The 14,225-nt window shown below is 42.7% G+C and overlaps 1 protein-coding gene across 8 annotated transcripts in view; it reads left to right on the top strand.

The window, feature by feature from the left end:
* The first annotated feature begins 1,753 nt into the window (after positions 1 to 1,753).
* The window catches only part of trps1 (trichorhinophalangeal syndrome I), an 89,579-nt gene continuing 77,107 nt past the window's right edge, over positions 1,754 to 14,225 (top strand). For 4 of the 8 annotated variants that reach the window (XM_068332975.1, XM_068332977.1, XM_068332969.1 and 1 more), the window contains exon 1: positions 2,671 to 2,980. The gene's annotated coding sequence lies outside the window, so the exon portion shown is untranslated. Of the gene's footprint in view, positions 2,388 to 2,670; positions 2,985 to 8,874; positions 8,935 to 14,225 lie in introns of those variants that run through there. The other 4 variants (XM_068332970.1, XM_068332971.1, XM_068332973.1 and 1 more) reach the window with 3 other exon arrangements.

Genomic DNA, 14,225 nt, shown 5'->3' with positions numbered 1-14,225 from the left:
GAATACGACCATTAAAAAGCTTTTCTTGGCGTATTTCTTTCACTTTAATATTTTCTATCATTCTTCATTATTATTATTGCATAGAGAATCTAAAGGCCTTCTGTATGAATGAGTTATATTGGTCTGAAAAAAAGAAAAGTGAATGTACCTTGGCTGATGGAGATAGAAAAGGTTCCACAACTTGAAGCTGATGTGGAAAAAGTAAAAAAAAAAAAAAGTAAGTGGAAAAAGTAAAAGGTGTGGTGTCCTGGTGACTCAGAGGTTCTGACCCCGCTAAAGACCTGGTTCTGGGTTTCAGTCCAGAATGGTTTGTACCAGTGTAGCTCCACAAGATGGATCTATGGATAGATCTGACAGGGGTTGTGTCTATTTGTCTCTATCTATCTCGAACGATGATGAGAGAGAGGATGAAGAGCAGAGAAGCGATAAAACATACCATGAAAACACGACTTTATGTTGTTTTATTACATAACAGCAGTGACAACACAAACTGCACATTTACAAAAATAAATAAATAAATAAAATGTGTTTAGTAACTCCTCTTTTCTACTCCTGCTTCATAGGATATGAAGGAGACAAGACTTTCCCTTTTGCCTGTAGGATAATTGGTGTTATGAGAAGAGGAAATTGCGGGTCAGGAGGTTCACCGTCTCTTTCTGGAACAAAGATATGAAGAAAATAACGAAGGGAAGCAAGAAAACAAAGCACCAAAAAAAAAGAGAGAGACTGGGACGGGAAGCAGGTGCGTTTCAATGCGACTTCAATGTGACTTTTTTTTTTTTTTTTTCCTGTGTGGTCCATCCAAGAAGCGCCGGATCCGGGACGCTGGATGCCCGGAGGCTGCAGCGTCGACTTTGTTGGCAAAAAAACCAAAAAAAACCTTACCTTTTGGCTTTTGAAGGGGCAGCGTCGTCCCCCCCCCCCCCGGGACGGTTGAGAAACCAACAACCTAAAAGGCCCGTGTGAATAGACTAAACCTTTCTTTCTTTGCGACACACCCACGTGACATCAGCAAAAACTGACAAAAGTGATGAGTCGTCACTCCATGCCTTTTTTTTTTTAATGACCTTGTAAAGCATTGATGTAAATTTAGAAACAAGTCTGAACAATGTTTTATTGTATTAATGGAACAAAGCTACAGGTTGACAACCATGCAGCAAATCTGGGAGAAAGATTTCAGATGCAAGTAATTCTTTTAAAAATAAATTTGACTGAGGATTTAAGATGAATGTTTGGAGTTGGTTTAGCTGTTTTTATTGTTTTAAAATATAGTATGTTCCGCACTATAAGGTGCAACTAAAAGCCTTTAATTTTCTTAACAACCGACAGTGTGCGTTATAATCTAGAGCGCCTTATATATGAAAACAGATTTAAAATGGGCCATTCACTGAAGGTGCGCCTTATAGTGCAGAAAATACTGAACATTTGTTAATGTTTCAGAGCTCTATCAACACCATGAACCGTGTTCCGTGTTCTTTGATGATTATTTTGCATCATATTACAAAACTCGACAAAAAGTTTTGTGAAATTAAAAAAAACAAACAAACAAACAAACAAACATAACACAGTTTACAAATTAAGCACACCCCCACCCCCACCCAAATATCACACTTTTTTAAAAATTTGGTTTAAACAGCACCCAAAACATGACTTGTGCGTCTCTGCCGCTTTAAGACGCGTTGACGCGCAATTCAGATTGTGTGTGTGTGTCACTGTGTGTTCTTTATTTCCCGCGTTGTGTGTGTGTGTGTGTGTGTGTGTGTGTGTGTGTGTTTGCCTGAACCGTGTAAATAAGACAGCGGTGCGTGTCGCTTTAAGACTCGGTCCACGGGTGGCTTCTTGGTATTAATAGAGCTGCTGTGTCTTCCTCTTGTGACGTAATGCCACAGCCTACAGACAGAGAGAGAGAGGGAGAGACAGGGGGAGAGGTCCTGTCACAGCAAAAAGCGATAACACTAGTCCGACCCTAAAAAAAAAAATTAATAATAATAATAATGTCAGATAACGAGCTGCGCTGCCGCGGTTCGGCTAAACCCGGGCTCCATACTAACATACTAAACCAGATCCAACCTTAAACCCGACTTGAATCAGTCGGTATTAATGTCACCGCGTAGCCTTAACTGTCTCTCTTTCCCTCTTAGAACCAAAGACAAAAAAACAACAACAACAACAAAACAAAAAAACATCCGAGACACAAGTCACCCCGTCCGACATCCTCAACAAACAAAAACCCCTCAAAGAGGCGATCCATCCATCCAAGCCAGCCAGCCATCCAGCCAGTCATCCAGCCAGCCAGCCCAGCCAGCCAGCCAGCCACCATCTTAACAGGCTGCTTGAAAGAGACACAAACTGAGACAACAGAGGCTAATGCGTGTTTTGATCAACAGGTAAGAGGCACCTAGAAAGAAACGCACCGGGGACGCGGACGCGTTCGGGCGCAGCGGCGTTTGGAAGATAGAATAAACGGCATCGGCGGTTTTTAGAGAAGGAGGTGGAATAGGAGGAGAAGGGAATAAGGGGGGGGGGGGGTGCATGCTCTCGTATGAGTCGGGGGGGTAGGATAGAAATGGGATTTGTGGCTCTTAAATAAAAAAAAAGGGAAGCCGGGCGGCTACGAGCGGTGCGTTTTTCTTTTTTTTGGTTTTTTTTTTTTGGAGGCATGAAATCTCGCCCTGTGACGCCGTTTGTAGTTTTTACGACGGACGGCAGTCGGTTTGCGTCTTATGTAACTAACGGCGTCGGTAAGGAAAGAGGGATCTGCTGTGAATGAGAGAGAGAGAGAGAGAGAGAGAGAGGGAGGGGGGGAGAGAGAGAGAGAGAAAGAGGGAGGGAGAGAAAGATCAGCGGCTCTCAATTCACATGGCAGTTTACGCATAGAGGTTAGGACACCCAAACGCAGCACAAATACAAACTTGGGAGGGGGGAAAAACGGCTTCTGCTGTTCACACCAGCAAAAAAAGGGGGACGCGGAGTGACTCAAGTAGGTTTGTTTTAAGTTTTTACTTCTTCTTTTTTTTTTTCCTCCCCTCCTCTCCTCTCCTCTCTCTCTCAAATCTCCCCCCCCCCACATTTATTTCCGATAAGAACTGATAGAAGCCGGCGTGAGTCCGTGATTTGTGTAACGACACCTTTATTCTTCTTCCAGTTTTCATTGATAACTTTCCCATCACTGTTTCCGACTTCAAATACGCGATCACTCAAGTTCACCGATCCTATATAACCGAATGACGCGGGGGGAAATAAGGTGGGAAAGAGTCCTTTTTTATTTATTTATTTATTTATTTATTTATTTATTTATTTATTTTGGATGAACAAGTGAAAAAGTAGTGCGCGTCTACATCACAGAGAGCGCTCTTTTACAGCCGATGTGGCGCTGTTTTGTGTTTTTTTTTTGCACCTCTTTCATTGTTAGGAAGCTGTCGAGCGCATGGTGGATTGTCGTAAAAACATCCTGTCTTGTCAACTTGAAAGGACAACAAGTACTTCTGAGCGCAAAAAAAACCAAAAAAAACGACGTGCGTTTATTTATTGGCTTGTTGTTGATGTTGAGGAAACTTTTCTTGAGTGATGCTGGGAAGCTCTGACTTGCATTCTCACTCAACTCTTTTTTTTTTCTTTTTTTTTTATAAAGTTGCCCCCCCCACCACCACCCCAATCCCACCACCCCTCCCGTTGTAAGAAACTGTGATGTTCCTTTGAGATAAGGGAGCCGGGGTAGGCATGACAACTCTGTGGGGAGAGCAGAGTATGTGAAGCCAGCACAATGAGGCACACACTGCGAGGAAGCTTTTTACATAGTCCTTCACAGTTTCTCCAAATCTGGCCCCCCAGAGGAAAAAAAAAACCAAAAAACCGGACTTATATTCAAAAGATAACCTGAACACTTCTTTAAAAAAAAAAAAAAAAAAAGCAGGGTAAACTAGACTTTAATCTCACCCCAGTCTTGATCACAGCAGTTTAAAAAGAAGAAGCAGGCAGGGATTATTGAGGGATTCATTCATTGAAGGTGAAGTTACACAAGACAATATTTTGTAAAAGTGATTTTAAAAGGCATTTAAAAAAAAAAAATCTACTTCAAAAATTTTGTATTGAAGGTATACATTCTAAAGATTTCTGAAACAAAACAAAAAAACTCCCCCAAAACTTCCCACTTTTGCGCCTGGCAGCAGAGAATAAGGTTCCACACGCGTGTTTTCAGTCCATAAAACCACAGGGATCAGTGCAAGAAAAAAAATATTAAGGGACAATTTATGATTTAGGGAACTTTTTACGACTTTAGATGTGACCCGTTTGCACTTTTTTTTTTTTTGTTCAACGTGAAAAACTTTTTTTTTACTTCAAGGAATGGATGACCGTCGAAGCCACGTACTGTACCTCGTGTGTGTGATGTGTTTGATAGAGGATGGGAGCTTTTTTTAAATTTTTTAATTTTTATTTTAAGAAGCTGGAATGTTGAATCAAATTGAAATAAAAAATCAAATTTAAAAACAGGGAAATTTTAAAATATTTTTAAATTAATGATAATCACTATATTTGTGACTTGCAGCTGTTTGGGAAACTTTTTTTTACTGCTTTTTTTTTTTTTTAAATTGAAGATATTGATTGATTGATGGATTTATTTTCAAACTGAAGTCACTTTAAAAAAAGGAAAGAAAATGGAAGTACTTTTAGTTGATGCATTTCTTTGCATTGAGTCGGTATTATTTTCTCCATCATGCCTGTAAACTCCACACGCCTCAGATCCCACACAGACATCTGCTTAACTTGGAGCGTTTGCATGTCCGAATTATTTGCTTAGATCCACAACTTTTGCACCTTTTTTTCTCAAACGTTCCACAGAACATTTAAGAATCTGCTTAAATTCTCAAGATGAATCCATGCAGAACTTTTCTTTAAAAAAAAACCAAAAAGAAAAAACCATACACTGGATATTATTGTATCTCACGGCCTTGTTCGGAGCTTCTATTAAACGTCAGAACAGTTGACGACTTCCTAAAGAGAACTCCTGCTTGTAAAACTTTTTTTCCCGACATAGTGGGAGAGATGACATTAGTTTTCTCGTGTGTGTGTGTGTGTGTGTGTGTGTGTGTGTGTGTGGATACAGCCATGGTTTCTACTCATATGGCTGCAATATGTGAAGCCTCTGCGGTGGAACTGGGAAGAGAGAGAAAGTTTGGAGAGAGAGAGAACACATGGAGAGAGAGAGAGAGGGGGAACTCAGAAATGTCCTGTTCGACTAGCTGGAATGTATCTCCTTGTGTTTTATTGATGGTTTGATGTTCTGTAAGACACGCGGAACAACTGTAGTGATTTTGTGGGCTGCCATACGCTTTTCTCTGGTCGTGTCGAGGCAGCGCCGGCCGTTACGAGGGAAAACATTTGAGGTGGAGCGTTTAAAAAAAAGAAAGAAGAAGAAGGCCAGACGCCGTCACGTTCCACAGGGGTGGAAATGCTACCCGGGGCATCGTTTTTGAGGCGATTCCGCTGGTCACTAAAGGTTTGTCAGGCTTCATCCTGGCTACCTGGAATGTAACTTTCCTTTATTTGGGATGGAGTGGGGGTGGGGGGGTTGATTACCCTTCACATCTGCCCATACTTTCAACCGCTTCCTCTTTCCTCCATTTCAATCCCAGTCGTCCTATATTTCGTCTTACATGTCGGGCCTCGGGGTCTCCAAAGCGTCGTAACGTGCTAACGTGCTAACAAATGAGGCGTGATTCCGTCACTCCGTCACTCGGGAAGAGATCAACCCCCCTGAAATCAGTTGAGTTGAATATTTCTTTGCATTGTTGGGACGTTTTACCCCCACTCTTCGGCTCCTTTAAATAAATAAAACCCACTCCCCCGTTCAGCTGATATTGATAATAAGATCGGATTGAAGGTGGAGATTTTTTCGTGTTCTTCTTCATGTGGATGCACAAATCTCATTTACTTTCCAAACTTCTGAATTCAATTTTTTATTACTGTGAACTGTCTCAACAGGCGCTGTTTCCAATAAGCAGGGGGGTGGGGGGTGGTGGTGGTGGCGGGGGGTAGCATCTATTTGAGCAATCAGCCGTTATTCATCTCCACCCCGCCTGCAGTTCAGATAAAGGAAAGCCTCCATTTGTCACGGGTAGATGGTTTAAAGAAAAATACCTTTTTCTACCCCTGCCTGGGCTCAGACTCTCAGAGACTCTCACCTTCTCTGCTAAGCAGTCTTGAGTTTTTTTGTCACGTTGTCACGGCCATTTCTTTCCTTTGCATTAGCCGCCGCTAACGTGGGTGACTCAGGGCTCACCCCCCCCCCCCCAAAAAAAAAAACGTTTACTGGAAGTTGCTCTGGAAAAGATCGTCTGCTAAATGCCCCAAAATGTCATCCCTGCTCTGCCTGTGGTTTTCGTGCAGCCTTGTTTAGGCTTGAGTTTGTCTCTAATGTTTTTGGTCTTATTTTAGTCCGTCTCTCAGACAGCCCTGCTTCAGATAACTGGCATATGGTCCTGGTTTAGGGTGAAATCATTCCTTTTTCTTCCCCCCCACATTTTTTTTTTTTGGGAGGGGGGGGGGCAGACAAATCCTAATTATAGGACAATTTTTCTTCCTTTGATGCCAGAAATGAAATAATCTTTCTGTCACAACAGAGCAGACACCGATAGACGGACGGATTCACGGGCTAGACTGTCGCCAAAAAGGTTGCGTGTTCAAATACCCACAACCACCTGCTTGTAACTTCTGAGCCCACTTTTCCTCAATGTCTCTTCAAGGGCAGGACCTCCACTGAGGAGGAAGTAATGTTGTCTGACAGGAAGTGGTTGTGACGTTTTTTGACAAGGCGTCGTGCAAATCAGGAGCGATCACCGCTGGTTAGAAAGGTAACTCCAAGACCAAAGAGAGCGCAGGGGAGACTGTCCAGTTTTCTCAGTTTAAGCAAATATATATGTAATATAAAGCAGATGATTGGTGCTAATTGAACCTGCTTTTAAATTTTTACTTTAGCAAAAAAAGATTTGAACTTAAAACAAACCTTTAACTCCTCGTGGTCCAGGAAATGTCACGGACGTACTGTATGCACAGACCTGCGCTTGTCGTCTGCAGCTTCTGCAGGTGTCCCCCCCCGCCCCCCAAGTTTGAAGGGGTTTACAAGAAAAGGAGGGTTAAAAAAAAAAGAAGAGTTCAAGTGTTACTGAGTGTTTGTCATTAGTGGGGAGAAAAAGTAGTTTTCTTGTAAATAGCTGGCAGGAACTGTCTTAAAGTCAAAATGTTGGTGTCACAGACATGTTAATAAGGAATGTCTGGAGAGCCCTGGTTTTACCTTTGCCTTATAGGACGGTGGGAAATAGTTTCTGAGTGTTGGACCATCGTCCGTCAGCCTATTTACACTCTGACGCCGCATTAAAAGTTAAAGGCAGGTCTGATTCATGTTGTCCACTGGCATTGTGGGTCTTGTTGTGGTAATAGGCCATAAAAATTCCCGTCTTAATGGCTCTGCGTTTGAAAAACGGATCACCTCATTAGAAGGTAAAGCTAACTTGTAACTGACAACGATAAATATTGCGCTAAAAACCTACAGTCAGGAAAAAAAAAAATCATTAAAGGAGGGAATCGATTGCGATATTGAAGTGAATTATCGAGGATTTGCCTTTTTGTAAATTTTTAATCCCTGCATAATTAATTTGAACGCGGTCCAGTGTGGATGTATTTCTCACATCAACGGTGCTTTTGGAGTGGTGGAGAGGTCCCAAATTGTCTTTGCAGCTGATAAATATCAGGACAGTTTTCCTGGTGATGTCAGTTAACACAGAAGAAACTTTAAAAGTTTTTTCTCCCCCCACTGTTGTTATTTAATTGTTTTTAGAAGTCGTAAAAAATATTAAATTAACCGACAACGCAAAAAATATAATCCAAATTAAAAAAATCATATTGATATTTTGTGCATTAGATCGCAAATTGTTATTTTGTGGTAGTAAATAAAAGAAATAGTATGTTTAAAATACTTTTTATAAGAAGATAAAAATACTATATATATATATATATATATATATATATATATATATATATATATATATATATATATATATATATATACACACACTCAAAAACAACTTTTAAAGCTGTAAAAAAATGCATTGAATGATTCAAACTGTGCTGAGGCCTCATCTGTAATCTCTCACAGTTTTCACCCAGCAGACAGACGGCGAAAAATGATCTACGGAAAATCTGATCGCGGCACAAGTGGCATGAATGTGAATGAGATTTATATCACACGCTCCTTTGTGTCGGAGCTGCAGAAGCAGCTCAACACACAGACAGGACTCCACCATCTTCCTCAAATACGCTGCGGTTTTTCTTTCATTCGGTGAGAATTTTCTGCAGCAAGAAGAGCAATTTTTAAAAAAATTAAGAATGCAAATTGTTGAGATTTTTTGTGTGTGCAAAATTTCACGTCATTACTTTCAAATTCTAGCGAGATATTTTTACCTTCCACCGAAGACTTTTCATGTTTGCATGAGTTAAAAAATTTTTGGAGAGGAAAGGTGGGGCCTTGGTAATCCATCAGATTCCGGGGGTGACCTAGGTCGGTTTGACAGGATGGAGCATCTGCAAAACATTTAAGGTCTACCACACTTTCAATTCTAATCTGGATTTAGGTGATATTCCAGATTCAGTTTGTGTAAACTCAGATTAAAGGAAGATTCAACTGTTGAAAAGTTTGCTTCAAATTTATTGTACCTGCAAAAGTTCTTGTGGTAAAACCTGACAAAAATACAACATACTAAGAAAAACATGCCTTTTTCTATCAGACTAACACGACTTCTAGAGGCGGGTTTTCATCGTCTGGGACTCTTATTATTACGAGAGTGGAACTGTCCTGGGACCTGACATAATGGGGGGGGGGTGTGAGCTGCCTTAGCGGAGATCTGCACTCTCTGGGTGATGTCTACTTACAGGTTTAAGGTCTGTATTTTATCAACATGCTATAACGGCTGTGACGCATGAGCGCCGTACGCCGTATTCCCTTCACGCGTCTACGGAGGCCAAACGCCACTGAGGGAGTTATTTGTGATGTGGTTGTTGTCGTCTGTTCACATGGCGACTTCAAACCCGAAGCGTCCGCTGACTGATCGCTGCTGATGGACGTTTTTAAAAAAAAAAATATTATTTTTTTTAATCGCCCGCGGTAACCGACCGCCGTTATCTCGGTTACGGTCGATGTGACTCACCGATTGTTTGTTTCAATCCCGGAAGCTCGCCGTTTGTTCCATCAGCAGGGAGCTGCTGATTCATTCCACGACTCGCACGTTCTCTAGGCCTCTTCTTCACTTTTTTTTCTGCTATTTTTGCAGCAATGCATCATGGGAAAGTGTCTTTATTTGTTTGCTATTGTGCTTTTTCCTGATCACAATGACTTCACGTGGCCTTGGCGTGGTTTTTTTTTTTTTCTTTTCCGTGGCGTTCAATGTACAGCCGCCGCCTCTTTATGTCTAACCATGAACTATGATGCATTTAATGTTGTAGGAAAATACCATTCCCATTTGTTCTGAGAACCTACATACCTGGTGGGGAGGAGGGAAAGGGGGGGGGGGGGGTTGGGGGCTATTTCTGCCCCTCGCTTCATCACTCACACACACACACACACACACACACACACACACACGCAGTCCCATTAGTATTGTAGTCTGGGATCTGGCTAAAACATCTGGCGGCGGAGTAACTTTTCAATGTAGTCTTTGTCCTCGCTGTGTGTGTGTGCGCATGAATTTGTGTGTATGCGTGTGTGTGTGTGTGTGTGTGTGTGTGTGTGTGTCTAATAAGGGGCAGACTTTTTTATGGCGTCCCGTCAAATTAAATGTATGATTTAAACAGCTAACTAGCAGGATTTTCTTTTCTTTCTTTCCTTCCTCCTAAAGCGAATCGCCACACCAGCCTGTGCAGATCTTTAAAAAAAAAAACATTTTAAAAAAAACATTTTTTTAAGCGTGCCTGTGGCTTGTGTGGACTGATAAGACGAGAAAAGAAAGTTAAAAAGCATGGATCTGGTTACTGTAAATCATGAATGCCCCCCCTAACACCCCCTCCAGCAGGGAAGATGCGACACCCTCATCCAACTCGCCTCTGGTCCAGCTTAACATTTGTTGCCTGGTTCTGATTGCGGTTTGATGTCTCACCTGTTCTCTGCAGGGCGGGGGCCGTGCGGGGGCACTGGGCGGGGGCCGGTGCTCGACTCTCCTGATGCTGTTAAATAATCTCACAGCGGCAGCTTTGGGCTTTTAGATGGTTACAGCTTGGCAGACAGCTTATGCCTCCGGTCCGTCAGACCACATAAAGTTTGAGAGAAGCATGGGGGGTGGGGGTGGGGTGGGGGGGTTCATCCCCTCCAGGGTGCTAAATCGGCATATTTTGAGGCGCAGGATCAGTTTCTGCTGCAAAGAACTGTTGTTGCCTTAGTTCATCCAATGAAACGTGGGATGTTATTTGACGTAAAACAACTTACTTTACTTTAGGAAGTAAGTAAAAACTGGGTGGGGGGAGGGGGGATGGAACAAGCATCATAGCTTTCTCACGATCGATTAATTATAGCATATTAATATTGTTTTAATTCTCTTAAAGTTGATCAAATGATTGGAATTTACTGTTAGAATGTTGAAATTGAGTTTTGATGGCATGGAAGGAGAAGGTCGGAGACTTCACCTCAAGTTTTTGGGAAGCTGTGACGCCGAATGATTTGGATTTTATCAGGAAAAGAATCATAAATTAAGATGCAACTTAATGCAATTGATTAGTGATAAAGAATGGCAGTTTGTTTCAACCCCCCCCCCCGTCTGATCCTCTGTCCACACAGCTGACTTGCTTTGACGGTCCACTGATTCCGATTTCAAAAGAAATGTGATCAGTGTGAGTTCTTCTTTACGTTGACTTGCTGCTTCTGTGTGTGGAAAGAGAGAGGTGTGTGTGTGTGTGTGTGTGTGTGTGTGTGTGTTTTGGAATTGTTAGTGTGTGCATGCATGGATAGATGGATGAGGGAAGGAGGGAGAGAGGTGGTGGTGGTGGTGGTGGTGGTGGTGCTTTTTTTTTTTTTTTTTGAAATGGAAATGAAGGGGGCACACATCTGGGGGTCTTTGAGACTTTTGTATGCGTGTGGTTTGCAGTAAGGGGTGGTGGTGGTGGTGGGGGGGGGCTCGAAGGAAGAATAGTTAGAGAAAGAGGGAAGAGGAAAAGGGTAGTCTCCTTTCTGGGGAGGGAGGCGGGGAGGAGATAAGAGGAGTTGGGATCCGGCGGGGGTGTCTCGGTCGGCCGTGGCCCAGATGGAGACGGATGAAGAGATGAATGGGAGAAGGAAGTGAGACAAAGGATGACGGATGCTAATAAACTGGGCTCAGATAGGGAAGGAAAAGGAAACGCTTTGGAACAATGAGGTGGAAATGGAGCAATAAAGGAAATAAATTTTTTTTAAAAAAAGGAAAGGATGGATAGAGGGGGAAGAGGAGTAGCTCATTTGCATAAACATAAGAGGTGGGAGGGAGGAAAAATGGGGCCAAGAGATCACTCGCTATAGTCCAAAACTTTACGGCTGACAGTTAAATTTGCTGCCGGGGCCTGTGTGTGTTAGCGTGGTTCTGTGGGAGAGTGTGTTAGGGTTGATGGAAAATCCCAGTTGGGGGGTGTATAGTATTTGCCCCCACACCCCCCCCCCCCTCACAACATGGCTTTTGGGCTTTTTTTTGTTTTTTTTTTGTTTTTAGTGCTTCACAAAGTCGTCCTTTCCCTTTTCTTCCTAGGATCACCTCGCGAACCGTTCCCCTCCGTTTTTTAAATTTATTTTTTTATCGCTCCCACTCGCTCTTTTTAGAGGAGTCGAGGGCGAGTTAAACGATTACATTAAATTCCTGTCGCATATAAAAATGTCAGTTTAGTGTCTGAACTGTATTGGTTGGGAGGAGGTAGAAGAAAGCGTTGCCGGGATGACGCGCCTTGATGGATCGACTTCGACTCCCCTTTGCTTTTCTTGGACGTTCGTACCTGTTCTACACCAAGAAACAGGTTCTGATAAGCGTCTTCACCAGATCTAAATGAAACCTCAGGGGATGTGTCTGTTATGAGATAAGGTGAACCTGTTGCTCCTCCGTGCGTTTTTATTTTAAATTTTGAAATAATACAAATTTCTTGGTGTTTAGTTTGGCAAGGTGTGAAGTAGGGAAGTGATCTGGATTTATTTTTGCTTTGGCTTTAAATATTTGAGTCATGGCTTGAGGGATTAGATAAAAAACAAATGCTTCTTGCTGTATTTTTCAGGTTTTGGTGGGGGAACCACAGGATCTCAAAATGGTCCGAGGTTTTCAAAGAGCGATGCAGCTTCGACACCGTCAAAGACAGGAAGTGAGAAAGTAGAAAGGGTGGGAATATCCAAATCGGAGTTAGCCAATGATCGACTGTAATCAGGACCGCCAGGCCTTTTCACATCAAGGAACGGGAAGATAAATGACCATTTTTGATCCTTTTTTGTCCTTTTTGTTGTCCAAAGTGAGTGTGAACAGTATCCTACCCGGGCTCCTACCGCTGCTTGGATGCTAACATAGGTAGCACTACGTCCACCTGTATGCTGTAGCATGGAAACACTTCAACACGCACGATAATGAAACCAGTGAGAACTTCGGCTTCGGATACCTTCTAGCCTATTTATTTTGAAAAATCGGAAATCAGTTTTTCCCACTTGAATTTCGAAAATGCAGCCTGAACCCGATTGGTTCGCGAAGAAGTCCGTCTGTCCATCTAGAGTGGTTGCGGAACTCAGTTCGGCCTAAAAGAGAAATTTTATTCTCTTTTTAGTGTTTTTTTTTTCTTTTTCAACATATATAACACTAAAACATTTTGATCGACATCTACATAAAGTTGTACATTAAACTCTTCGTATATCTTGAGCTGGGTTGCACCAATCGTTGCATTTCCTTGCGATGTGGGGGAGAAGAACATTAGAAGCACATTCCGGTTTAACGTGATCCGGATCAACATGGCTGTAAATCATATCTGAAACAATCACAGGGAACTCCTGGTTAAAGCAGATTTATCAGCGCTGTCACGCTTGATTGCATTAGTTGGTGTCGGTGTGCCCAGTAACGTACGAATACTTGAATCTTTGCTTTCTGTTCCGCATGTGGCGACTTGGTTCGCCCGACGGTCCAGCCACGATCAGAGGACTGTCAGTCGCGCTCCTTTGGTCTAGGATTTCAAAAATAACTGCAATCGATGGCGGCTTTCGTCGGTTCGCAGATACCAAAGGCTGCGTTTGATTTGATTTGTGGAATCAGTTAAGTCTGTCTCAGATCAACAACGTGTCCTTGGAAATATTGCCGCGTCCGCCTGACAAGTAAAGGATGCCTCAGAATTCGCTGTCCGGATGGGATTTTTTTTAGTTTAACACAAGAATGCATCAAAGAAAAAAAAACCCTCATAGCTCACAAATATTGAGATGTTGAGTTATGTAAAACGTTAAATTACTTTGAAAAGTCGCCATGAAAGAATTTGGCAGAGACTCACAGCGAGTCCATCCCTGTAGTGACATCGCCGAGGCCGAGGTGCCCAACGGTGTGCAGCAGGGAAGCTTTCGCTTGGCCGGCGTGCCGTTAGAAAGACTCTGTTACGGAATATAAAGTCAACATTGCGGGTTAAAAATGTTCCGTTGTGTGTCTGTTCGTGTTATCCATGTATGTGTGTGTGTGTGTGTGTGTGTGTGTGTGTGTGTGTGTCCCTAAAGTTTGTCCAGACATTTTTCCTGCCAGGCCGGCCGTTTGCAGGAAACATCCGATTCTTCAGACGTGTGGAAAATGTGAGTGTGTGTGTATGTGTGTGTGTGTGTGTATATACGCGATAGAGAAAGTTGTGTTGTGATTGTGAAGTAACATGTGCACACTTGTGTGTGTGTGTGTGTGTGTGTGTGTGTGTGTGTGCACCGCTGATGTAATGCAGTGACATACACGCACACACACAGGGGTGTTTGCATCCATACGTATGTGTGCATTTAAAACTAACAGATAGGCCTTGCGGACCTGTGCATGCTAATGAGACATGCTGTGTGTGTGTGTGTGTGTGTGTGTGTGTGCGTGCGTGCGTGCGTGTGTGTGTTTTCTGGCAAAGCTGCAGTTTGTTTTCCGAATTTTGGGGGGGGGAGACAGCGATGCTAACGTCAACAAGCAGCATGTTGATTTATGCAGCTACCGGTTCCTTCCATTACGCCTCCGACTGCTGCTGAA

Source organism: Antennarius striatus, chromosome 14 (genome assembly GCF_040054535.1).
Source record: "Antennarius striatus isolate MH-2024 chromosome 14, ASM4005453v1, whole genome shotgun sequence".
Classification (NCBI taxonomy): domain Eukaryota; kingdom Metazoa; phylum Chordata; class Actinopteri; order Lophiiformes; family Antennariidae; genus Antennarius; species Antennarius striatus.
This window is presented reverse-complemented; position numbering and strand designations above follow the sequence as displayed.